Source organism: Copadichromis virginalis, linkage group LG3, assembly GCF_057382275.1.
Source record: "Copadichromis virginalis isolate Kocher_CV1m ecotype Utaka linkage group LG3, C_Virginalis_male_GT1.1, whole genome shotgun sequence".
NCBI lineage: Eukaryota > Metazoa > Chordata > Actinopteri > Cichliformes > Cichlidae > Copadichromis > Copadichromis virginalis.
The window spans coordinates 35490071-35517357 of NC_140620.1; the positions used below are offsets into that span (position 1 = coordinate 35490071).

The 27287-nt window shown below is 39.2% G+C and overlaps 1 long non-coding RNA gene and 1 pseudogene across 2 annotated transcripts; one reads left to right on the top strand and one right to left on the bottom strand.

Annotated features, from left to right (window-relative positions):
- The first annotated feature begins 1980 nt into the window (after window positions 1-1980).
- On the top strand, window positions 1981-20353 carry LOC146714356 (uncharacterized; annotated as a pseudogene). Its single transcript, XR_014916514.1, has 14 exons — window positions 1981-2079; window positions 4402-4422; window positions 5007-5324; window positions 5463-6194; window positions 6339-6644; window positions 7319-7373; window positions 8775-8864; window positions 9248-9330; window positions 10808-11156; window positions 11277-11557; window positions 12832-12995; window positions 13705-13927; window positions 14018-14172; window positions 14893-20353. The product of XR_014916514.1 is annotated as an uncharacterized LOC146714356 (transcript).
- Window positions 20354-22865: 2512 nt separating this feature from the next.
- LOC146714357 (uncharacterized) lies at window positions 22866-27139 on the bottom strand. Its single transcript, XR_014918808.1, has 3 exons — window positions 26985-27139; window positions 24315-24509; window positions 22866-24109 (listed from the first exon to the last, which is right to left on the bottom strand). It is a non-coding gene; the product is annotated as an uncharacterized LOC146714357 (long non-coding RNA).
- Window positions 27140-27287: the final 148 nt, after the last annotated feature.

The following is a 27287-nucleotide window of genomic DNA, read 5'->3' on the forward strand; positions in this document are numbered from 1 at the left end:
GTCTTGACTTACTTTGCACAGTAATGAATCAGATGTTAGTCAAGCTGGAGTGGCAGTTCGAACCCCGCCCCCTAGTGGGATGGATGAGACTGTCATGGTCCTGGGTCGCTGACCCAGCGTTTCTGAGTTTATTGTCATGATTTTCTAGTTTCTTCTAGTTTCTATTATTCCTACCGGTGTTCTCCTGTGCTCTGTCTGTGTCTCTGAGTTTGTGTTTGTAAAACAGTTTGTGAGCTTCCTGTTTTACTTTGAAGTTCTGTGTCTCGTCGTGTCTAATTAGGTCCAGCTGTGTTCCCCTCTAGTGTGTCATTCCCTTGTTACCTTGTTTGTATTTATACTGTGTGCCTGCCTGTGTTCCTTGTCAGTTCGTCTGTGTTATTTTGTGTTTCTACGTAGTTTCAGTCGCGTGATTTTAGCCAAAAAGTGTTTACTTAAATTCAGTGCACATATCAATTTGGTGCTGATTACACCATTCTTTTGGAACATTTGAGATTTATGCTTTTAGAATTCATTTTGAAGCAAGTTTCACAAGAAAATTGGCTATCAGACAAGGCTATTGTCTATGAGAGTGGAATGTGTTAATTCTCTTTTTCTATCTGATAACAGAACACATATTAAGAATATGTGAGATATGTTTGGAAAAAGTATGTACACAGTATTAATACTGTAAAGTAACAAAGGAGTGCATATGTGTAAATTGCAATAAAAAATGGAAGGACATACGTTGTCGTTAAATTTATTTAGGAGTGTTTAGTTCAGTCACAGAACTCCTAAACACAAACTTAACAATGCTGTAGGAATGCTAAGTCCTCTATAATGGAAAGATCAAACAACCACTTCATAAACGCAAGGCACAACATAGAAGAGCCACTTCCATGAGACAAGACTCAGCTGTCCATCTGCAAGGACAAAGGTCAATCTTTTGAGGATTAAAATATTCACATTTTGGACAGAGAAGACAGATGGTTTGAAAGAGGAGTAAAAGAAGCCATTTAACGCCCACTCACTTCCTGAGCAATTTGATCTCTGGAAATTACATGACAGGAATTACATCACTATGAGTTCAACCAAAAATTTGACTGATTGTGACCTACAGCCGTTTTCACACCTTGGCTCATGTGATTAAGTAGAGGATCATTAGGGGGCCCATGTCCCTCTTGGGGGACAGTCCCATAGGGCTTAAATCTTGGACTCTCCACCATTTGACCTTAGAACTGAAGAAGCTTCTCAGATGAGAGGTGAAACGTCTTCAAGCAACTTAAAGAAATCCAGACGCTTTTCTTTCCGATCTCCTTAGATTACAATGACTTGGATGACTGAGAACCTTCACAGATAATTTAAATTTGTTGCAATTTCTGATCCCCTCATTGTCAGAGCTCTCTTAAAAAATTAATGTCAATGATGCTTTTTATAAAAGATTAATAAAGGATATATAATAAAAGTCACTTTGCCAAAAAACTGATTTAAGCTTCAACCTGAAGGTTGTTTGTAGCTCAGGAAAGAAGTGTGACAGCTACAGCCTTAAGAAAACAGAAGCTCTGCCTGGAGGCGGGGCGGGAACAGCCAGCCCACAAATACACCAGTAGATTGGAAGCAAGAGGCTAAATTTAGATGTAGGGGGAAACTCACGGAAGTCCTGGAAACTTAACTATTCATTGACTTTAAAGTTACCAATGAATAAGAAGCAGACCTGAATGATAACAACAAAAACCACTACCATAGCCAACCAGAACAAAGATAGTAATAAAAAGTTAATTAAATCTTATTCTTAAGACTTCTTAATCTCAATCATAGCTTACCAGGTTACCTTCCAACTGTGTCTCAGTTGTCTAGACATGTAAATGCATTCCTTCACTGCATTTAGACAAAGTATGACATCTGGTTCTTCTGGTTTTATCTTTTATTAAATACCTCATCAACTACACGAAGTGTAGGCGTTGATTACGGTAAAACGTGATCACAGAAGCTGAGCATATTCTTTTGTCTTTTAAAGTCTAAGACAATGACTGTAGTTGTTAGCAATGGAGCTCCAACAGCTTGTGTGCTGGTTCAGTGTGATGATCGTACTCTTTTTCAAAGGTGAGAAAAAAAGATTGGTTTTTCTCATTACATAGTTTGTTTCTGGAGCAGATGTAAAAGAATAATTAGAGGCACAAATGTAAACTACACTGTATAGTAAAGTATATTATATAGTATAATATTTATTCCGATACTGTATTATTCTCATAAGTATCCAATGTTATAATATTAACAAACCAAATTAATTAAACTCAATCACTGATTAAAATCTGCATTTCACAAGCCTAGAGACTTCTGTAAGTATCATTGTGTTTGACTCTGTTCAGCCAGTCTTTCTTTCCTTAAAGGTTTTATATACAAGGTTAAAATTTCAGTTTAAAACGGACTAGCTGTGTAGGTTATTTTTTGCAGTGTTCATGTTGACAATGATCACTCTCAGTACTACTTGAGCAAATACACTGAAAAAAAAACCTGCTAGATGAACATTGCAAAGATATGTATATCAGTTACATGCAATTAATTTGTATATCGTCAACCTTAGTGTCTTATGTTATTACTGCTCACAATTTTTTCGTAACATGAACATGATTTTTTATGTTGTTCTTATGCCTTTTACTCCTGTCAAATATCTATAGAAACCATCTGTTTATTGGAAATTAAATGGTTATGTAAAATGTAAAGGTTTTTTTAATGCTAATTGTATTTGACTACCATTTGTTAGATTGACAAGATTATTTTATGCTAAGTATATTTTAATTTCTAACTAATTACTGTATATACATATATAAACACATACACACAAACAATTTAGTGTTCAATAAATAAAACTAAGTTAAGGTTGATCTCACTGTATGTACTATACATTTTCTTTTCAATCCGAGCAATAAGCTAAAATAATAGCTTTATTCAAAACTAACAATGAACAATGAACTGTATTTTTAAAACTAATATTGTAGTTTATGAGTCATCTGTTTAAAGTGCGTCTCTTGAAAAACATTCCATAATGTTCCTCAGAAAGAATCTTACGACGTCACAGCTATGTAAAAAACAAATATGTTTTTAAATGTAAGAGTCATAAGGAACTATAGCAACAGGAACATATTTATTTAAATGTAACAAGGAAGAGCCTTAAAATAACATTTTAAACCACAAGCTCAAAACCAAGTGACCTAAACTGGTTAGTATTGGCTTGCATCTATCGCTAAAACATCATAATAACTCATACTAGACTATGCAATCTGTTTGTAGAAGTGCACCCTGCAATTGAAAATGGCCTCTTGGTAACCTGACCAGAAAAAAACCCAAACTATGTGTCACCAAGAAAAATAGACTGATGCTCTTTATGTAGTGTATTAGGGCTGTCAGCATTATTAATCAGCATTAATGCTGCCCTAATACACTGCAATAACTTGTGCTAGGGAAAACATCACAGAACAACCAAAATTACCATGACCATGTCCAATGAGCTTGCAAATTGTTTGTCATCTATATATCTGTTTCAATGACTGAGACCAAGCTTGTGACCACCTGAGATCAGTTGACACCTTCAAAATTACTGTGGTGAATCAAGATGTCAAATAATGCAGTGATCATTTTGCAATTGCCTCAAAGTAGAGGGTGTGGTACACTCAGCCTCAAGGTGATGAGAAAAAAAAATGAGAATGGACTCAATGTTTAGCACCTCCATTGTCGAAGTTGCAGCACTGAGCTGCAACCACAAGGTGGTTGGTGCCTGTTGTGGTGGTTATACCCGAACCAAATGGTGAACACCAGAGGTGAAGGGAGTAACTAGACTGAAGAAGGAGTCCTATGGGGCTTGATTAGCTTGTGGGACTACAGAAGCAATTGATAGGTACCGACAGGCCATGCAGAACACAACTGGGGCAGTGGCTGAAGCGAAAACAAGGATGTGATAGTTGTGGCATATGTGTTAGAACAGTGAACCTGGAGGTGGTGATGCAAGTTCTTTTGAAATTACCTTTTTAAAATAAAGAGAGCTTTTTCTCTTTATAAATACTGCTTTGTAACATCAAAAGTTATTACAGTGGCTTGCAAAAGTATTCGCCCCCACATTTTGTCACATTACAGCCACAAACATGAATCAATTTTATTGGAATCCCAAGTGAAAGACCAACACAAAGTGGTGTACACGGGAGAAGTGGAACGAAAATCATACATGATTCCAAACATTTTTTCTACAAATAAATAACTGAAAAGTGGGGTGTGTATGTTAATGTATTAACCCCTTTTAAATAGATGCTTGGGGTACACAATGCATAACAATACAACTTTAAGAGGTCCTGCCCAAATAACCATGTGTGATATGAAGATATGTCTTTATCTGAACTAAACTTTTTTTTGTCTTTCATTTCTGCTTTTCAGGTTGTGCTTCAAAGCTGCCCGGTGAGCAAACAAAAGCTCTGTCTTTGTTAACTTTCATGGTTTTTTTGGAACACGTTTCCAGATGTCAGCTCTACAGCAACAAGAGAAAAATACTAAATACCATAATCGGTTGCATTCTATAATAGAGCCAGTGACTTAGTATGCAATAACTCCTAAATTTACAATGCATGTGTTATGTAATTTTCCTGAGATTAGCATGCAATTTTAACACTAAGCACTAAGAGGCAATGAGTTTTAACAAAAAAAAAGTATAAGTTTTTGAGCAGAAATTTTTAGTAGTGTTATAGCCTACTGTAAATAATTTTAAGTTGTGAGTAATTTTCAAGCATTATTTTTTACTTTTTTTTCTTCTCTAATCCAGCTCTCCCATCAGCAGTACAATATTTTTCATAAAAATAATGCAACAATGTATACGCTTATCAATAATGTGTAATAACATTTCTTTGAGAAAGCTTTCTTTGTTCTTTTTATGTTTTGTGTCTTATGGTTCTTACTTCTGTGTGGGCAACTATGCTTCAGTATGAAAAGCATGGTATGTTGTATCCACCACATTTCTTTTATGTTCTTTGTTCTTGTTTTTTTAGATGGAGCCAAAATCATTTTAACTGGATCTGGATCGACTCGATGCTCTGGAAGAGTAGAAATTTATCACAATAATAACTGGGTGTCAGTTTCTGATTATAACTGGGACTTAAATGATGCAGAGGTGGTTTGCAGACAATTAAACTGTGGGACGGCACTAGAAGCTCCTCGATCAGCTCACTTTCGTGCAGAAACTGAAAAGATTTGGCTTGATAATGTCAACTGTTCAGGAAACGAAAGTTCTCTAAATGAGTGTCAACACAGTGAATTTGGAAGACACAAATGTGGATATGATCGGAGTGCTGGTGTGATTTGTTCAGGCGAGAAAACATTTAGATAATGAAGACATTATAAGTCATTCTGTTCTTGTGTGCCACAAATGAAAACTCTCCTATAAAATGTAATGAACATATAAAATAATGGTTATGCCCTTTGTCTGATAGATCTTATCAGGTTAGCTGGGTCTGGATCAACTCGATGCTCTGGCAGAGTAGAAATTTATCACAATAACATCTGGGGAAGAGTCTCTGATGGTGGCTGGGACTTAAATGATGCAGAGGTGGTTTGCGGACAATTAAACTGTGGGACGGCACTGGAAGTTCCTCATTCAGCTCACTTTGGTGCAGGAACTGGACGGATTTGGCTTGATAATGTGGGCTGTTCAGGTACTGAAAGTTCTCTAACTGAATGTAAACACAGTGGATTTGGATCACACAGCTGTGGACAAGGTCAGGATGCTGGTGTCATCTGTTCAGGTAATAAAACTGTTAGATATTGATAACATCATAAGTCATTCTGTTCTTGTGTGTCATATATAAAATCATTCCTATATAATGTAAAGAACATATCAAAACATTTTTATGCCCTATGTTTAATAGATCTGATCAGATTGGCTGGCTCTGGATCGACTCGATGCTCTGGCAGAGTAGAAATTTATCATAAATATATCTGGGGAACAGTCTCTGATTATAACTGGGACCTAAATGATGCTGATGTGGTTTGCAGACAGATAAACTGTGGATCGGCAGTAGATGCTCTTCAACTTGCATACTTTGGTGAAGGAACTGGACAGATTTGGCTCAGTGATGTGACCTGTTTGGGAAATGAAAGTTCTTTAACTGAATGTGAACACTCTGGATGGGGAAACTACTACTCTGGACATTACTACGATGTTGGTGTAATCTGTTCAGGTGACAAAATGAGAACACTTTTAGATATGTAACAATTTGCTTCATAGTCTGTTCAGTGTCATACATTAAAAAAACAAAAAAACAAGGCACATGTAAGGCACATATATCAAAATGATGGTTTCTTTTGTGACTTATGCTCAAAAGGTCCAATCAGATTAGCTGGATCGACTCGATGTTCTGGCAGAGTAGAAATTTTTCACAATAAAATCTGGGGAACAGTCTGTGATAATGGCTGGGACCTAAATGATGCTGAAGTTGTCTGCAGAGAGTTAAACTGTGGGATGGCACTAGAGGCTCCTCGATCAGCTCACTTTGGTGCAGGAACTGGACAGATTTGGCTTGATGATGTGGCCTGTTCAGGAAAAGAAGGTTCTTTAACTGAGTGTCAACACGGTGGATTTGGAGTAAATACCTGTAAACACGGGGAAGATGCTGGTGTGATCTGTTCAGGTGAGATACATTTGGATCTTCTCAATGTCTAGTAATGCCATGTAAATGTAACTTTTCTGTTTTAGAGCTTTTTCATCCATTCATTGGTGTGTTTTAGATTACGTTCATTGTGAGGAGTCAAATTGAGCTGTACAGTAACCATACTCTGTAGGATTTCGGTAATGAAGTGTTCCATCATTCTCTGTAAATGCAGTTGCGATTCAGAGAGACATAGATTAATTTAGGGGCTTAAAAAAATTAAAGAAACCATACATTTGCTTTCACATCGAGGCTCTCTCTTCACTCAGTTATGTACAGTATAACACTTTTAGACACCCCTAGAGTCGATGGCACTATACCCTAGGCAACAGATCAGGGTTCTGCCCAATGTGAAGGCCAAGCCTGAGAAGGAGATGGAAAAGATAGATAAGAAATACACTTTTATTAGTCCCACACATGGGAAATTTGTTGTGTTACACCAGAAAATGGACAGTGCAAAGTTGCAGCAGTAAAAATGAGGAAAAACCATATACTATAATAAGATAAAAATAATAACTTACTATATAAATCTCATGGTCCTAGGTTGGTGACCCATTTTTTTGAGTATTGTACTTTTATTTCCTCATGTTTTGACTAAAAGTGTTTTGCTTTCTGTTTTGTATTTCTAGCTCTAGTCCTTTGTTCTTTGTTCCCAGGTTTTGTTTCCGTGTTCCCTTTGCTCAGTGTCAAGTTCATGCCTCTGTGCCTGTTGTGTGTTTCCTGTTTTACTTTGGAAGTCTGTGTCTTATGTCAGTGTTTCTGGTTTTACTTCCCTTGTCTCATTAAGTCTGATTTCTCCCAGCTGTGTTTCCCTCCTGTCTCCCATTCCCTGATTACTAGTGTTTATTTAAGCCCTGTGTTTTCCTTGCACTGTGTCATGTCATTCCCTCACCGTGCTGTGTTTTGCCTCCGTGTTTCTAGTAATGTTCTAGCTTTCTGTCTCTTGGTTTCTTTTCTAGTTTCTCAGTTTTTAAGTTGGATATTCATGTTTTTAGTTTAGTTCCCGGGTATTTCATGTTTGTATGTTCTCCAGCAATAAAGCTGCCTCCTTTAGTTAATCACTCAATTTCTGAGTCCTACATTTGGGTCTGAGTCCTACACCTCCTGCCTGTTACTCACCTTGACAATACAATAGAATAAAATACTATATACAACAAAATACTATGTTGTCAGAAAAATTGCACTCAGTGGTATTGCACGTGTATGTCTGTCTGTGCATATGTGGTAATCTGTAAAGTCTCTTGTTATGGAGTCCGACAGCAGTAGGAAGGAAAGACCTGCGGAGTCTCTCCGTCCCACACCGTGGGTGCCGCAGCCTGACCCTGAAGGAGCTGCTCAGTGCTGTCAGAGTCTCCTGCATGGGGTGGGAGATGTTGTCCAACAGGGATGACAGCTTAGCCACCATTCTCCTCTCACTCACCACCTCCACTGGGTCCAGAGGGCATCCTAGAACAGAGCTGGCCCTCCAGATCAGCCTGTTCAGTCTCTTCCTGTCTCCAGCTGAGATGGTGCCGTCCCAGCAGACCACATGTTAAAACATGGCCAAGGCCAACACAGAGTCATAGAAGGTCTTCAGCAGCGGGTCCTTCACTCCTAAAGACCTGAGTCTCTGCAGCAGGTACAGCCTGCTCTGCCCTTTCCTGTAGAGAGCATCTGAATCATGAGTCCAGTCCAGTTCATTGTTCAGATGAACCCAAGGTACCTGTAGCTGTCCAGAGCCTCAATGTCCATACCTTTTGTGTTTAGTATAGTGGAGGATGTTTGTGCCTGCAGAAGTCTACCACCAGCTCCTTGGTTTTTTTCAGTGTTGATCTGGAGGTTGTTCTGCTGGCACCAGTCCACAAAGCCTTGGGTCAGTTCTCTGTAATCCTTGTCTTGCCCATCAGTGATGAGGCCGACTATTGCAAAGTCATCAGAGAACTTCTGCAGGAAGCACTGGGTGAAGTTGTGAGAGAAGTCTACAGTGTAGATGGTAAAGAGGAACAGAGCCAGAACCATTTCCCGTGGGGCCCCCCGTACTGCTGATGACCCAGTCCTGAGTTCTCACATACTGTGGTCGGTCAGTGAGGTAGTCTAGTATGCGAGGTGATGGTCCACTCCTGTGTTCTCCAGATTCTCCTTCATGACTGTGGGAAGAATGGTGTTGAAGGCACTGGAGAAATTGGAGAACAGGATTCTCACAGTGGTCCCAGCGGTCTCCAGGTGAGAAAGGGAATGATGTAGGAGGTGAATGATGGCATCATCTACTCCAATTCCAAGCTGATAGGCAAACTGAAGTGGGTCCAGTGATGAGCTCATTAGGGTATTGGCTTTAATCCTGCTCAGTTCTCTCATAACCTGGATGGTTGAGAGAGACAAGCTGGAGCCGTGTGCTGGATGTGTATTGGCTACTGTGGCAGCGCCCCCCCCCCCCCCGGCAGAGTTCTATTCTTTGTGGCGCAAGATGGTTCTAAGGCCTCTCCAGAATTTGCTAACATCGTTCTACTGAATCTGGTTCTCCATCTTCTGCCTGTAGCTGTCCTTCCCATTCCTGATCAGTCCTTTTAGCTCTCTCTATTCCTTTTTCCGTTGCTCCTTGTCTTCAGAAGTGAAGGCTCTCCTCTTCTGCTTCAGAACGGCTTTTATTTCTCGGGTGATCAAAGGTTTGTGTTTGGAAAAACACTGCACGGTGGGTACGGTGTTATCCATGCATAAGTTAATGTAATCCATAATGCAGGTCGCAAGGCTGTCAATGTCCTCCCAGTGGTCGTCACAGAGCATCTCCCAAACAGTGGACTCAAAACAGTTCTTAACCCTCTGGGGTCGAGGGACGCACCGGCGCCTAAAAATCACATGACCAATTTCAGACAACACAGCTACAAGATGTAGCGACTCTGAGTCTCCATTTCAACTTGGGTCGAAAGTGCGGACTTCAAACTATATACCAGTTTTTGAATTGTGTCGATGGGCGACATAAAACCAGAGTTATGATAAAAAATACACGCATTGTTTTTTTTCTGAACAAAACAGTGGTGTTTACAGCGGGAAGAACGGTAAAAACGGTGTTTTCTACAGATGGCGCTAACAAACACTCTCTGCTTGCGATTGAGAAGGGGAAGTTTTAGGAAGGACACAGAAATGAATAGAGCTTCTGTAACAGGCTGCCACACAAGAGGTGCGCTGGAGTTGAAAAACAAACAAACAAACAAACAAGAAAATTCAGACAAATCTGAGTAAAGTGACATGGAAGAAATGGGATGATACTAGAGACAAGGCTCTGCCCAACACCTCAGGGAAGTAGACACCAGCTAATCTGTCTTCCTAATGGTCTGAAGTGCCCAATATACCCTGAAGATCCGGAACAGAGCAGAGAGCAGCCTGGCAGAGAGCTAACATGTGGTCTAACCCAGAGGAAAGACACTGAGCCCAGCAAATACATGGAGCTCGTTAATCCACCTGTTTTAACCGTCAGTGTTATCTCATTCGAAATAATATTGTAAACTGGGGTAACTGTATGTTGGGTCTGTGTTTCCACAAGCCCCACTAGTCTAGAGACTTATTCTCGTTAACGACAAAAACAAGATGAACATCTTTTACTTGCTAACAAGGGAGGCCCCAGCCGGTGTCTCAGAAAGCACTCTGAATCCTGTTTTCCCAACGACGGCCTCCGCTTGCTGCCTTTTGTTGGGAAAACAGTTCACACAATACACATCACAGCAAAGCACCTCCCACATGGTTCTAAGACAAGGCACTATGTGTGTGTATGTGTAAACATCTGTATGCATGTGAGAGTGTGTGTGTGTGTGTGTGTGTGTGTGTGTGTGTGTGTGTGCGTGTGTGAGAATGTGTGCGTGTGTGTTTGAGTGAGTGTGTGAGAATGTGTGTGTCTCTGTATGCATGACTTCCTGCTCACCAAAATAATCATAAAAGCAGGAAGCAACATCACAAGAAACAGATCTTCCAGATCCAGAGAACATATCTGCTATAAAAGCCTCTCCAGCCAGTGGTCCGAGACAAAGGAATGTCTTGAACCTATAGATTGAACTAAGACCTTAAAAATTTAAGAAGCACAATGACAACATTCAACAATTAGACTTTACACTGTGCTTGGACATTAAAAGTATTGCATGAACTATCCCAACCTTATCTTTGTGTTTTGTTTTCAGCTGTACCAATGATCTTAACTGGATCTGGATCGAGTCGATGCTCTGGGAGAGTAGAAATTTATCACAATAACATACGGGGAACGGTTTGTGATAATGGCTGGGACTTAAATGATGCAGAGGTGGTTTGCAGACAGTTAAACTGTGGGACGGCACTGGAAGCTCCTCATTCAGCTCACTTTGGTGCAGGAACTGGACAGATTTGGCTTGATAATGTGGGCTGTTCAGGTACTGAAACCTCTCTCACTAAGTGTCGACACAGTGGATTTGGATCACACAGCTGTGGACATGGTCAGGATGCTGGTGTCATCTGTTCAGGTGAGAAAACTGTTAAATATTCAAGACATTATAGATCAGCCTATTCTTGTGTGTCATATGAGAAATCTTTTATATATAATAAAATTAACATATCAAAATTTTGTTATGTCCTTTGTCTGATAGATCTGATCAGATTAGCTGGCTTTGGATCAACTCGATGCTCTGGCAGAGTAGAAGTTTATCACAATAACATCTGGGGAACAGTCTCTGATTTTAACTGGGACCTAAACGATGCTGATGTGGTTTGCAGACAGATAAACTGTGGGTCAGCACTAGAGGTTCCACGACTTGCTTATTTTGGTGAAGGATTGGGACCGATTTGGCTTGGTGATGTGACCTGTTCAGGAAATGAAAGTTCTCTAACTGAATGTCAACACTCTGGATGGGGAAACTACTACAGTGAACATCACTACGATGTTAGTGTCATTTGTTCAGGTGAGACAACTTATAGATAGAGAACAATTTCCTCATGGTGTCTTTAGTGTCATACATATATGTGGAAGGTCTATCCTTCACATAGAGCCACATAGATCTCCGATGTTGTTTCTGGGATCAGCTGGAGCCACTTGCAAAGCTTGGGAGTCACTGCACCTAGTGCTTGAAGTTATATGTATGTGTATATTTAATATAAGTTACATATATTAAAAAAGTAGTTTGTCTTGTGACTTATGCTTAAAAGGTCCAATCAGATTAGCTGGATTAACTTGATGCAGAGTAGAAATTTATCACAATAACATCTGGGGAACAGTCTTTGATGACAGCTGGAACTTAAATGATGCAGATATTTAAACTGTGGGACAGCGCTAGAGGCTCCTCATTCAGCCCACGTTGCTGCAGGAACACACCCTCATTGCTTCTATCATTAGAAGGGAGCTGTGGTGATCAGTGTTGGGAAGGTTACTTTTAAAATGTATTCCATTACAGAATACAGAATACATGCTCCAAAATGTATTCTGTAACATATTCCGTTACGTTACTCAATGACAGTAACGTATTCTGAATACTTTGGATTACTTAATATATTATCATGCTTTTTACAACAACGTGAATGTACTATTGCTGTGTGATTTATTACTATTACTGAAGGTCCGCGACACGGACTACACTGCCCATGATGCTACATTCTTTAGAGCTATGCTTGTAGCATTCTGCCTGTTAGCTTAGCACAACAACAACAACAACGAAAAGGCGCTCTCTCACCCAGGAAACACACAGTCACAGAGAGAGAGAGAGAGCGTCGCCCTGTAACCACAGCAACCGTAACGCTGCCGCCTGGAACAACAGAACGTAGCTGTCAAACAAAACCCAAACAGTCCTGACCCGCGACAAAATGAAACAGGAAAGTACCGCAGTGTAATCCATTTATTTCAACAAAGTAACTGTATTCTGAATACCACCTTTTTAAACGGTAACTGTAACGGAATACAGTTACTCATATTTTGTATTTTAAATACGTAAGGGCGGTACATGTATTCCGTTACTCCCCAACACTGGTGGTGATGTCAGTGTTTGTGTACAATATGACCAATGACTAGAGTGAAATGGGCCTATTACAGTTATCTATGGTTTATCCCCTTTGGGTTTTCATCAGGAGGGACATTCAGCATAAAACTCAGCTAAACAAAACATGACGAGCTACCCACTGTGGCGACTCCTTGTGACATGGAAAAGTAGTTTTTACAGTTAGCTGTGATCTTTTGTTTTGCCAGCATGCGGCAGGGCTGTGGAAAGCACAGAAAGTTGGCCCTGGCAGGTCACTATAAGCCACAATGGAGAGTTTCGGTGTGGGGGGTCCTTAATCACCAACCAGTGGGTGCTGACAGCTGCTTCCTGCATATCACAGTAAGTCACTGTTGCCAATTTAAATTTCTGTGTGATGATGTTGCAAATGACCATTACTCCTCAGTTTACAACTAGCTTAACCTCTTAAGCTCCAATGCCCCCTGATACTGGGGCAAAAGGCAGGAGATCAGGTAGGCTTGGGGCTTAAGAGGTTAAGATTTACAGGTTATCATTCTACTTATTTTCTGAAGGTCAGGAGTTTTTAATATCTTAAAAAAATTATTCTACAGAAATACATTTCCAGAAACAATTTTTTAGGGCAACAAGAATCATTGGACCCTCAGTGTGACGTGGCAGACCACGTGAGTTCACTATTGTGATGGGATCAAGCAGATCGCTTCTGGAGGTTGTCCAAATCTGAGATGTAACTGCTGTCCAAAATGTTTAGCATAAAGACATACAATGGGGAAAGGCTAGCCTAGCTGTTTGTTAATAATAATAATAATAATAATAATAATAATAATAATAATAATAATAATAATAATTTCACAGATATCTTTAAATCATTATCCCTGCCAATAATTAACCCCAAACACAGAAACACACACACAAGGAGAAAAAAGAGCTTTGAAAGTAATGATTCCATTTTTGCACAATAAATCACTGATGTGTCCATTTTCAAGATCACATGAACAGTACCTGGTTTGAAATGTGATCTTGACCAAATCAAGCTAATAGAAAAGAAAAAAAACAACAAACCATTCTTTTTCACAATTTTTAAATTTAGTAACCTGACAGAGGTCCATCTCGGCTGCCACAACCAGTCAGATTTAAGCTCCAGCAAAATGTCTCGAACATTAGAAGACATCATCTGCCATCCTGAATTCAACAACAACACACATGAGAACGACATTTGTCTTCTGAAGCTGTCAGTTCCTGTGACTTTCACAGACTACATTCAGCCAGTCTGCTTAGCCTCATCAAAAAGCACTTTCCACAGTGGGACAAGCAGCTGGATTACTGATATATGTGAAAATGGTAAGTATATAAAATATTTTTTAATTTTCTAGGAATGTACAGGTTTTTTTTTAAAGCTCTTCTATTTCTTTTTACAATTCGGTAACGATTCCTTCCTGAACATCCTGCGTGAAGTAAATGTACCAGTAGTGGGAAACAATGAGTGTCAGTGCTACTATGAAGGTGACAAAGTGATCATGGAGAACATGATCTGTGCTGGGCTCAGCGCTGGAGAGAAGGATTCATGTCAGGTGATCCCAAAGATTCATGTATAATGTCACTCCTTGATTAGTGCTGTGAGAATTATGTGTTACTTTCATATTGGATTGTTTTTTCTGTTATTGTATCGACCTTACTGATATTATAGACTGTTAGCTTTCACGACTCAACCAAGATGATTTATTACTCAATCGAGTTTCAGCACAGTTGGATATGCAAAAAATATCTTATCGAAACTTCTGGGAAATTTTTTATCAGTGACATCATAGTCGTAAATGCACTTGAGTGCCTAAGTGCAACAGGTCAACCACAAAAACACAAAAAAACCCATAAACCCCCCCACAAAAACAAGCTTTAAAATTAATTCTCAGTGGGGACTAGTAAGGCGCTTCAGTGTCTGTTTAGCTTTTTCTGTCCTTGAAGAAGCCTCCTCTTAACATATAAGCGAATCAAAAATATATTTGTGATTGTTTGATAGCTATCCAGTTGCAGCTTGTAGAAATCGTTCACACTTACTTAGAGACTCTCCTTTCATTTTTAGATGGGCTGACTGTTTCATTTTGTTACTGTCTTTGTGACTGTTAAAGTTAATTACAGACTCATAAATAAAATAATAGCTTAGATTCAGGTAAGCAAACTGCATTTTAGGTTAGCGTTCATAATATTCATGCTTTAGCAGGATCAACACAGAAACAGGTGTAACTAAAAGGTATTTCTCTGCCTTCAGAACTTTGATCTTTCTTTTCTCACAGGGTAACTTAGGGGGACAACTAATGACAAAGAGAGGCTTTGAATGGCTCCAGAGTGGAGTTGTGACTTTTAATGATGACTGTGCAAGACCTGCAGTCTTCACTCGTGTGTCAGAGTACCAAAATTGGATCAAGGACACCGTCACTGGCACTCAACCAAACTTTGTTACCTTCACCTCGTTGGGCCCTGACAGTGACTTTTATTTCACCTGTCCAACATCATCAACTCTTCCTGTCCCCACCACTGTCTCTACTGCTGTCCCCACCGCTGTCTCTACTCCTGTCCCCACCACTGTCCCAACTACTGCCCACACTACTGTCCATTCTAGTGTCCCCACTGCTGTCCCTTCTAGTATCCCCACAACTGACCCTACTGCTGCTTATTCTACTGCTGTCCCCAACACTGTCCCTTCCACCTTCCCCACCACTATCCCTACTCCTGCCCCCAGCACTGTCCCTACTGCCGTTTCCCCCAGTGTCCCTTCCACTGTCTCCACCACAATTCCCACAATTGTCCCTACAGCTGTCCTTACAACTGCACCTTGTACTGTCCCCACCGCTGTCCCTTCTAGTAACCCCACCACTGATTTTCCTACTGTCCCTACTGCTGTCCCCACCACTGCCCTTCCTACTATTTCCACTATTGTCCCTACTGCTGTTCTCACCACTGTCCCTACTCCAGCCCCCAGCACTGACCCCACCATCTCCCCTAGTCCTATCCCAACTAGCCCCACCATCTCCACTACTCCTATCCCAACCACTTTCCCCACCACTGTCCCTCCTGCTGTCCCTTCTACTATCCCCACTGTTTCTTCTACTTCTGTCCCCATGACCAACCCTACTGCTGTTTCCCCTATTGTCTCCTCCACTGATCACACCACTGTTCTCACCATTCTCCCTACTGCTTTCCCCGCCACTGTCGATCTGACTGTGTCCACCACAGTCCCCACCACTGCCCTTCCTACTATTCCGACCATTCTCCCTACTGCTTTCCCCACCACTGTCCCTGCTACTGTCCCCACAACTGTCCCTACTCCTGCCATCAGCACTGTCCCTCCTACTGTCCCTTCTACTATCCCCAGTGCTTCTTCTATTTCTGTCCCCACGACCGACCCTACTGCTGTTTCCCCTATTGTCTCCTCTACTGTCCCCACCACTGTTCCCACCATTCTCCCTACTCCAGCCCCCAGCACAGTCCCTTCTACGGGCCCCACGACATTCCCTACTGCTGTTTCCACAATTGTCCTTTCCACTGTCTCCACCACAGTTCCCACAGTTGTTCCTACTGCTGTCCTTACAACTTCCCCTTCTACTGTGCCCACCACTGTCCCAACTACTGCCCCCACTGCTGTCCACACTGCTGTGCCCACCACTGTCCCTACTGCTTTCCCCCCCATTCTCTCCTCCACTTTCCCCACTACTGTTCCCACCATTCTCCCTACTGCTTTCCCCGCCACTGTCCATCCGACTGTGTCCACCACTGCCCTACCTACTGTCACTACTCCTAGCCACACCACCTCCACTACTCCTATCCCAACCACTGTCCCCACCACTGTTACTACTCCTAGCCACACCACCTCCACTACTCCTATCCCAACCACTGTCCCCACCACTGTTACTACTCCTAGCCACACCACCTCCCCTACTCCTATCCCAACCACTGTCCCCACCACTGTTACTACTCCTAGCCACACCACCTCCCCTACTCCTATCCCAACCACTGTCCCCACCACTGTTACTACTCCTAGCCACACCACCTCCCCTACTCCTATCCCAACCACTGTCCCCACCACTGTCACTACTCCTAGCCACACCACCTCCACTACTCCTATCCCAACCACTGTCCCCACCACTGTTACTACTCCTAGCCACACCACCTCCCCTACTCCTATCCCAACCACTGTCCCCACCACTGTTACTACTCCTAGCCACACCACCTCCCCTAGTCCTATCCCAATCACTGTCCCCACCAATGTCCCTTCTACTATTCCTGCTGCTTCTTCTACTTCTCTACCCAGGACTGACCCTACTGCTGTTTCCCCTATTGTCCCTTCAACTGTCCCCACCACTGTTTCCACCACTGCACTTCCTACTGTTCCCACTACTGCCCTTACTGCTGTTTCCCCCATTGTCCCTTCCACGGTTTCAACAATTGTCCCTACCACTGTCCCTTCTAGTAACCCCACCACTGCTATTCCTACTGTCCCCACCGCTGTACCCACTGCTGCTTCTTCTACTGCTTTCCCCACCACTGTCCATCCGACTGTGCCCACCACTGCCCTTCCTACTACACCCACCATTTTCCCTACAGCTGTCCCCACCACTGTCCCCACTGCTGTCCCCGCCACTACCTCCACCACAGGTAACAGTAAAATTGATAGTGGTGAAAACCTGGTCCACTTCACTCACTTCACCTCTCTCTGTGTTCTTCTTGTGTTGCTCCATGTATTCGTTGGACTGGTTGAATATAACTAAACACATTTACTTAAGTCTTGTACCTGAATACACACTTTAAATACGTTTACTTCAATAGTAATTTAGTACTTTCCTTTTACGTCATTTTTTATATTTGAGGGGAATTGCATCTTTCTCTCCAATATATTTATGAGACAATGATTCAACATTTTGAAACTAAATGATCTAAATTTGAAAATGGAAAATATTTTGCCGTTTCGAGTTTCTCAAATTACAGTGATGGGTAAATGGGTTTGTTTTTATATGGCACTTTTCTCCTCATAGCACTCAAAGCAACTTGCCACTATGCCATAGTTACCCTACCAGCATGCTATACATTTTCTATGTAACTGCTTCCATCACATGCTCTTGCTCAAGGATATTTGGCATGCATATTTGATCAGTGTAAGGTTTTAATTACACTGATTAATCTTTTAAGCTCTTAATTTAATAAATTAAAAACATATTATTTATTAGATCAAGTATTTCTTTCTTTTTGTTTAGTTTAGTTTTTCTTTTGTTGTTGTCTTGCAGCAGAAATTTTCATCTACAAGTCTCAGAACTTTAACAAAGTGTTTTTCTTTTTCTGTGAACTGAATGAGGATGTTTTAAGAATTATAATGCCTAAGTTTATACTGTACACAAGGTTTCTGGAAATACTCCCATAAAAATAAACCCACACATTGTTTCGATTACTAGAAATGAATTACTAGGCTTGTTCAACCTGTGACACTGCTCATAAGGCAGGAAGAAAAAAGTCTGTCGAGTTATGAATGATCATTTCCTCATTGTTAAAGATGACATGACATGACTCATTTTCTCTTGACATTTCCTTCACGATGAACATAGAAAAGAAAAGAAAACAAACAGCAACTGAAAGCCATTGCTGTAAAGACGTGGCAGAGTATTACAAAGAAGGAAACCCAGCCTCTGGTGATGTCCATGATTTTAAGGCTTCAGGCTTTCATTGAAAATGAACATTTTATTTTAAATTATTGAATTTGTCAAATTACTTTTGAACCCCTGGAGTGAATGAATCGTGTTAAAAAGTGCTTTAGTTCCTCACATTTTTATTCTTGATTTTAAATCCACTGAATCAAAGCTGAGAATCTGTCCTTCAACTGAATCTGAATCGTTTCATTTAAAAAATAACTGTTTACAAAGCCAAAATTTGAAAATAAGTTCTCTCTGTCTCAGCATTTATGGAACTACATGTAAAAATGTGTGTCCATCTTCAGGGGTATTGTTGCATCAGCAACTGAAGACCAAGAGAAAAATCTGGAGGTTAGTTCATGACATATAATTGCTAGAAAAATCCAATTTGTTTTCAGTCAGATTAATATTATTTGTTTAGTATTGTAATTTATTTGATGATCTGGAACATGTAAGTGTGACAGATATGCAAAAAAAAAGAATAAAAAAGAATAAAAAAAGAAACCAGGAAGACAGAAAACAGTTCTTCACAGCACCGCATACTAATTTACAAGGGTGTGTGTGTTTCTACTTACAAAGAAATGAACTGTATTTAATAAGTATGGCGGTTTCATTTTAATAGATAAAGAAAAAAAAAGACTCATTATGCAAAAGTTACAAATCAGTTTGCATTTAATTGAGTAAAATAAGTATTTGATCCTCTGCAACCCAGCCAGAATCAATCAATTAAAACACACATGTTTGGGCACCTTTCTCACAGAGAGAGGGAGAGTTGAGTTATGAAACAACAAATCTTTGTATGAGAAAACAGTCTAAATTCTGATCTAATCTAACAAAGGGGGTTCTAACAGCAGTTTTCCATTTTGGATCCGTCCAAAAACAATTACCAGAAGTCCCGTCGCTCCACAATAGTCAACTTAGGCAGGTTTTACTTTTGATCCAATTAAATAATTAAAAAATAATGACACCAAAATTAAAATTGAATGGATGATTTTTAGAGCTGTTTTCATCGTTTCAATATAGTCTATAGTCTCCTGGATGTATAAATTGTATTTTACAAAATATTTCTCCTGTGTCAGTGTTTGAAATTTGTTATGATGTCTGAAATGCTGTTTCATGCATAAAAAAGAACAATGTTTAAATACAAATAAATATATTCAACTACAAAGATCTCTGTGTGTGTGTGCTATTTTTGTCAGCACTTACATTACTCAATTTCCAAAAACACACGGTAAAATGAGTGAAATTTTCACCTCTGCAGGTGATGTTTGAATCGCTGTCAGTGCCCGGTGAAGTGAAGGTCACAAAGCCTGGTAGTTTCCCAATGAAAATGTCACTTATCCATTTCTAGTACAGAAATCAATCTGGACACATGAGCGTGGATTTGAATCAATGGTACGTGTGAGTACAAGAAAACAATGATTGGAATACAATGTGCTTAAGTTTGCTCAGATGATAGGGTCCAGCTGAAGATCAGAGGAATAGGAAAGGATTTTTCAATGTGTGTGTTTTAAATAAATTCTTCCAGTATCCATTGCAGGTGACCATTTTAAGATAAAGTATTTCTTTCTTTTTGTTTAGTTTTTCTTTTGTTGGTGTCTTGCAGTAGAAATTTTCATCCAGATCCACTCAAAGTCACAGAGCTTTTACAAAGTGTTTTTCTTTTCCTGTGAACTGAATGAGGATGTTTTAAGAATTATAATGCCTAAGTTTATGCTGTACAGAAGGTTTCCGGAAACACTCCTATATAAATAAACCCACACGTTGTTTTGATTACTAGAAATGACTTACAGACTTGTTCAACTTGTGACGCTGCTCATAAGGCAGGATGAAAAAAGGCTGGCTGTGTTATGAATGATCCTTTTCTTCATCGTCTTTAAAGATTTAATTACACTGCTCATTTTCTCTTAACACTTTCTTGACAATGACCCAAAACATACAACCAAAGCAACCAAGGACATTATTAAAGCAAAGAAGTGGAATGTTCTTGAATGGCTAACACCTGATTTTAACCCAACTGTTTGGTTTTGCTTAATTCGCCTTATAATCGCGTGCTCCTTATGGTCCAAATAATATGGTAAGGTATCTTTCTTGTATAAATGTGCTCCAAATAAAGAACTTTGTGTTGACAAGATTGTTAGTTAATCATTTATAAATCAATATTGTCTGTATGGACAGCATTTTTTAAAGTAAACATGTACAGCTGCGGTGTTAAGCGATGGGGTTGAAAAATTTGGGTGCAGCTAACTTTTGTGCTGGTGCAGCTAAGAAAAAAAGTTAGGCGCACCAGTGCAACTGTGGCAAAAAGTTAGGCTAGAGCCCTGCACTGAGGTAACTTATCAGACCTTTTTGCATTTTTTAGCTTTTTGAACTGAGAAGATGGGCTAAACACTGATGGAGCTTCGTTTCAGGTGAATGCATGAAGTGGATATTAATGTTGTTGATTTGTCAATTAATCAATCAAATCTGATTAAATGTGGCAAACATCTTCAATGACAAATTTTTCTTCATGGTAAATGTGACAAAAAACTGTAAAAAACATTCTAAAAATATCAAATGTAATAAAGGTTGAATGAAAGTCATAACTCCGTTTAATTAAGTGCCCCTAAATATCAGTTTATATTTAGCTGATTGACCTGCTGAACAAAGACATTTTATTGTGTTTTCACCCTACTGTCAGTTTTTGAAAGGAAATTGTTTTATAAAAAAAATATCAAAATGTATCAAATTAAATAGCAATGAACCAGCTCTGTCAACCCATGAGAACCAGTATGCCACAATATTAAATATAAGTACAATTACAGAAAAAAAAAATTGACTAAAAGTAATATATTATTTTCATGGTCTTCAACAAGAGATTGCAAATAAACAAATAGTTTTAGTTAGCTGCCATGAATCCTTCCCTCTCAGTTTGAGTCCAGAATACAAAAAATCAAACTGAATTGAAATTCTAGAACTAGATCCAGACCTTAAACAAACAAAAGATCACTGTAATAACAAAGAACATCAAGCAATAATTAGTAAGACAAAATAACAACCTGACATTAAAACTGTGCTCTTTTGTGCATATAACATATAAAAATAGTAAAATAAAAATTTGATGACCTTAAATTACAAAAAAAATTAAAACAAAATTCTAGATAGTGACTATAAAAACGACTGACAAAGAACAGTCACAGGAATCACAGCTGGTTTATTTAATGTTTAATTTGGTGTGTGTGGGAAGATGTTCGCATGTGGAGTTTAAAAACAGCCTCATTTTGCAGTGGAAAAAAATTGTTGTACTGCTACCTTTTGCGTCAATAGTTAGGGGGCAACAATTTTACGGCATGTTTTGCAAATGAGCACATTTTGTTCAACCTCCTCCTTGTGAAATCCTATTGACAGTAGTGTTCTTCCCTTGCTTGTCTTAAACTCCCGCTATTATCATGTTTTTCCCTAACTGGTATTTTATAAACACATTCTCAACACTGTGTAGAACATTTTCAAGTTGGAAAATGTCCAGTTGGAAAAATTTCCACTAGATTGAAGCCAACAAAATAACCATGCTACAAACGAGATATCATCAGGATGCTACAACACAGAGCGAACACCATCCCCACAGACCCAGCCAGAGAAGCAGAAGAACATCACATCAATACGGCCCTGAGTAAGTGTGATTATTCCAGCTGGATATTTTCAAAACTGCAAGGCACCCAAAGAATGATGGTGATCCAGGAGAGAAGGAGGACTGCTGCCTAAGAGAAAACCCTTACTAATGTCTTATCAGAATCAGAATCAGAAAAGTTTCTATTTTTAAAGGTTGAGCAGATTTACAATATTAGGAAATTGCTGCTGTACTTAAACTTTAAACTGTAAAACACACTTTAAGACAAACACTTAAAAAAAAACTAAACATAAAATTTAAAAAGCAGATTGATATATACATGAATGCAGGTGATGATCAGTGCAAAAACGCCAGCACAGCTGAAACAGACGTCAGCGCGAATCGCATGTCCGCCATTACCTGCCCGAAACCGGAAGTGTCGCCATTTTTGCAGAAATCTGTGGTGTTTTTAAAAGTCATGTTTGATTTTATGCTTTTATTTATAGTTTATGCTTAGAACTCAAATTGCACTGCTGGAAATTGTTTATTTTGATGCACATGCTGTTTCTTTGCAAATTTGCATTATAATACTTTTTTTCTTCGTTTTTCCTGCAATATATAAAAATTGGTGTATCTCAAAAATAAAGCTATGAAAACACTCAAAATAAATTTCCTGTCGTTGGAAACTATTTTGTGCAACTTTTTTCTATTTACAGTTTTGAGGAATAAACCTCTGAAATTAAATTAAACCAGAAATATATGTAAAAAACCAAAAACAATTTTCAATTTTTTTGTTGTTTATTTATTTATTTATTTTTGCAATTTATTATACACTTAATGCATATATATAATTAAAGTTTGGGCTATAATGGTTGTATTGATGTATAGCAACTTGAAATGCTCCCAAAAATGGCACTACAGCATGTAAAAATATAAAGATAAGCTCTGGCGGACTTGGTTCTATGGTAGGTCTTAAAGGGTTGAAGAATTTGAAAAAAGCATGTACAAACTGACATTAGTCTTTAATAGGGCGTGTCAAAATTGAGAGCAAACAAAAAACTGCAGTATAACGCCCCCTGGCTATTACTTTGGTAATTGAGTGGTAATACATTACAAGCTTACAATATAATACAAAACGTTCTTCTGCCTTGTTAATCTTTGATTAACACTTTATCATCGAGCTATAATATAAAGTACTACCGAAATGATAAATCTGTTTAACATAATAAATACAGTGTGAAGCTGCTTGCTGAGCACAGAAACATTTTCATAGTTCATTCTTAATTGGAACATGTGTGAATGAGTGTGAAAACAATGAAAAATTAATAGAATAAGAACTCAATCGCAGGCAAAAATTAAGACTGGTTCCTTTACTCACAACTATAAATTGAAGTATCCTCAATGTCGAGAGCTATTAATGAATAATCATTCTTAATAAATAATAAAATATTTATTTTACAGACACTGATAGAAGGCAAGACATAAGATATTTAAGCAATGCATTTTTTTTACTCTGAAGGTAACGTGGAAGATGTGTTAATCTTTATTTCAGCAATGAATGACTTTGACTTTGACTTTGAATAAATTATGAATTGTGCTAGAGAGTCTTCAATTTGTTCTAATGAACTCACTATACATGTAGGTTTAAAAAGGAGAGAAATGTTCATGCCTGTCTGAGAAAAGTGTATAAAGTATAGTGAGGGGTTTTACAGCCTTAAAACATCTATAATATTTGTAAAAATAAAATAAAGGTGACTACTTCACAGATTTCACCTATCGTGGGTTATTTTTAGAATGTAACAAACAAGGGACATAGTGATTATAGCATAACACCCTTCAAAGATGATGAGTTGAAACTTTTGCAACAGATTAATTCGTTTGATAATGAAAACCTATTCTACTGCAATACTGACAATTCTTGCAGGATTGCAGGGTATATTGCTTGGGGTTTGGTGCTCATATTTCTGAAAATGAACTGGGAGGCACTTGTTTCCAACCTTATCGCACGCAACAATAACAGGCCTCTGGGCTCGAGTAACATTAATTTTACGACCCTTGTTGGTTTTCTTAATTGTGACCTCATAAATCAGCATTTCTGAGTTGCTGATACACAAGTTGCCTGCGTAGGTAACTGAGTCAGCCAAGCGACGACCATCACTGCTGCAGATCCTGTCGACATTCCACTCACTGTCACTGATGAAGGACTGCACTGGAGTTCGGCACCAGAGGCCTTCCTTTTTCAAATACCTGTGGAATAAATCAAGATTCCATTGCACAATAATAATAATAATTATAATAATCATCATCATCATCATCATCATTACTATTATAGTTATTATTATTATTATTATTACATAGTAGAGAGTAAGTCAGAGTAAGCAAACAAAGTGTAGAGAAATAGAAGAATCAAATGAACTTCACACAGTTTCAGGCTTTTTTGTGTTTAACTTACCTTTTCCAAGCATCTAGAGAATTTCTGTCAAAGCTGTCATGGAGGATGTGATTTTTGACAAATTTGTTGTATTTGTATTCTGAGCTTTTGTTGTAACAGGGGAATGTTGGATATTCAGTCATGTTGATGGCCCAGGGGAAAAAGGATGCAGTGAAGATGATGGCAGTCAAAATGTTTATGCTCATTTTACTTGTACTGAAAGAAAGAAAGCACCCAAAACACAGATAGTTACATAAGAGTGGTATTTTTAAAAATCTTTGTAGCATTTTAAGATCACATTGTAATATTAGCATTGTAATGTGCCACATTAAGTCAAAACAAAATTTCCAGGGTCAACAATGATCATGTTATCACAATGCACACTGCTGAACCAATGCATATGGAGGCCTAGTCACAGAGCACAGCATTATCAATACTGTGAGGCAAGGACTTGGATGTGTAGTTGGCAGGGCTGGACTGGGACAAAATATCGGCCCGGGCATTTTGCCTAGAGACCGGCCCACCAGGTACTATAGGAAAAGCCATAAAGCCTTTGAATGAAAACAAACGCTGTTGTGACAGCATTTGTTTTCATTGTGTGATGTATGTATGATTTCTATACATTTTACATCAGATAAAAAACTTTGGTTGTAAGATTCAGATAATTATTTAATAAAAGCTAGACATTTTAATAAGAAAGAAAAGTATTTCTTTGTGCCCCCCTTTCCCTGTTAATGCCCTACCTGGCCCCTGGCAAAACTTTGCTAGACCCGCCCCTGCACAGTTACCAGCTGTCAGCTACATAAAAAAGGATCTTGGTGTTATTTGTCTCTCAGAAACAGTTCATAACTTCCCTTCAACTCATTCATGTCACCTAAAAGGTAAACCTGTTTCTCCATCACAGCTCTGATGATTCATTAAGGACATCTCCTGGTTTCATCTTCATTTTTTCCCTCTCACCACATATACAAACCGACATCATGACCAGCAGGTTTACAGCTGTGGCTCCAGCAAACATCAGCTGATACTAGAAATTAATATTAAATAAATTCTAACAACAGCTGATCAAACTTAAATGCTCTGCTGTTGTTTAGCGCGACATCCGCTGGTTTCCTCTATCTGGCGCAAAGTGGGCGATAAATAAACAAGAGAGAAAAGCCGATCAGCTGATCACTGATCAGTTTCATGATTGAAGTAGCAACAGGAGAGAGAGGGGGGAGAGAATGAGAGAATAAGAGGCAGTTGACAGCGTAAAGAAACAGAATAACCGCAGCTTTGTGTCTTTTTCATCCTAGCTGAGGTCCGCGACAAACTGTTCCATTTCAGCTCAATACAAAACGCGTAATATTTTCTCTGAATGCCGGACGATTCTGTTTTTTATGGGACGGTTGGCAACTCTACTAACTAACCTTATTAATAAATTTCACTATCAGTAACATCATAGCACCCACCCAGCTGTATAGAAACTCCGTCATGCTAGCTAGTACACAGTATGAGTTATTGTGACTAACTGTAAAAAGTCAGCACAACGAAAATAAACTAAACTTGGTTTATCTGACCCAGATTTTCACTTTCACTTTGGAACAGTTTTTCAAACATGAATAGACGTTCAGTAAACATTTTAACCGACAGCCATTCAGTATCAAAATGTTTGCTGTCTTGTGTTACAGACGAGAAGTTAGCCTTTAAAAGCTAGACACGTTACCTCCCCCCCCCACTCGTGACAATGACAAGGATAAGTGGAAGAGGATGGATAAAAGTCTTTTATTTCATTTTGTTGATTATAAGGATAATATAAGTCATTGTCAAACATAAGCTTTCATTTGCTAAAAAAAACAGATGGTTTGAAAGAGGAGTGGAAGAAGCCATCTATGTCCACTCTGAACAACCAACTTTGAACAGAGGCGGTGGCTTAATACACCAAATGTCTGCCATCTACGATCCAGTTTGAAGGTCCCTTCCCAGACGCCTTGATGCCAACTGCCATCCTGCGCGATTTGACCTCAGTAAATTGCATGATAGGGTAGAACTAGGTTTCACAGTGGGTTCACCCAAAACCTTGGCTGATTGTGTTCTACACCTATTTTCACACCTTGGCGCCGGTGATTTGGTAGGAGATCAATAGGGGGCCCATGTCCCTCTTGGGAACACTCCCATAGGGCTTAAAGTCTGGGACTCTCCACCAGTGGCTGTATAACTGAAGAAGCTTCTCAGATGAGAGGTGAAACGTCTTCAAGCAACCTAAAAAAGGATTTTAAATTTGATCCTGGATTTAACAGGGAGCCATTGAGGAGAAGCCAATAATGGAGAAAAAACAATTAGATGTGGGTTTACTGTATGCTGGAGGCTTATGTTTAGAACCACTGTCTATGCTAACTTCACCCATACTGTCTGCCGAGGCCGATTTAGTAAGCTACATGATTTTGCAAGTTTATCCATCCATCAATCCATTTTCTCTCACTTATCCAGGCCTCATCTCCAGTCTTATTCTTTATGCTGGCATTGTGTTTCTTAATAGTAAACCTAGCAAACCATTTATGCAGATCCACCTATCAGCTTTTGCATTTGTGTTTTTCATGTATTTTATATGAAACACTTCTGCTTTATAAATAAACTAACAGAAAGATGACAAAAGGCCGTAAACTGGTAAAATTGCAAACATTTGCGTAATAATTAAAATTGTTTTCTTACCTGTTCAATCAGATAGATGCTATTTATTGTCAGCGTAACTGTTGTAGTACGAGGAGATATGAAGTTTTACTTTCTGACAAAAGTTCAGAAATGCTTCTGCTTTTTAAACCTGCTCTCGTCTTATCTATGCTAGCACACAACCAGTCATCACAAGAGCAAGCAGCCACTCACAGTTCTGCAATCTTACCACTCAGTATATAGCATGTGGTGATGATCATTATCAGTAAATTAGTGTGAAGTAGGCCAACACGTGACTACGTCTTGACCAAAACTGACAGCACCCAATAGCGGGAATGCTATTTG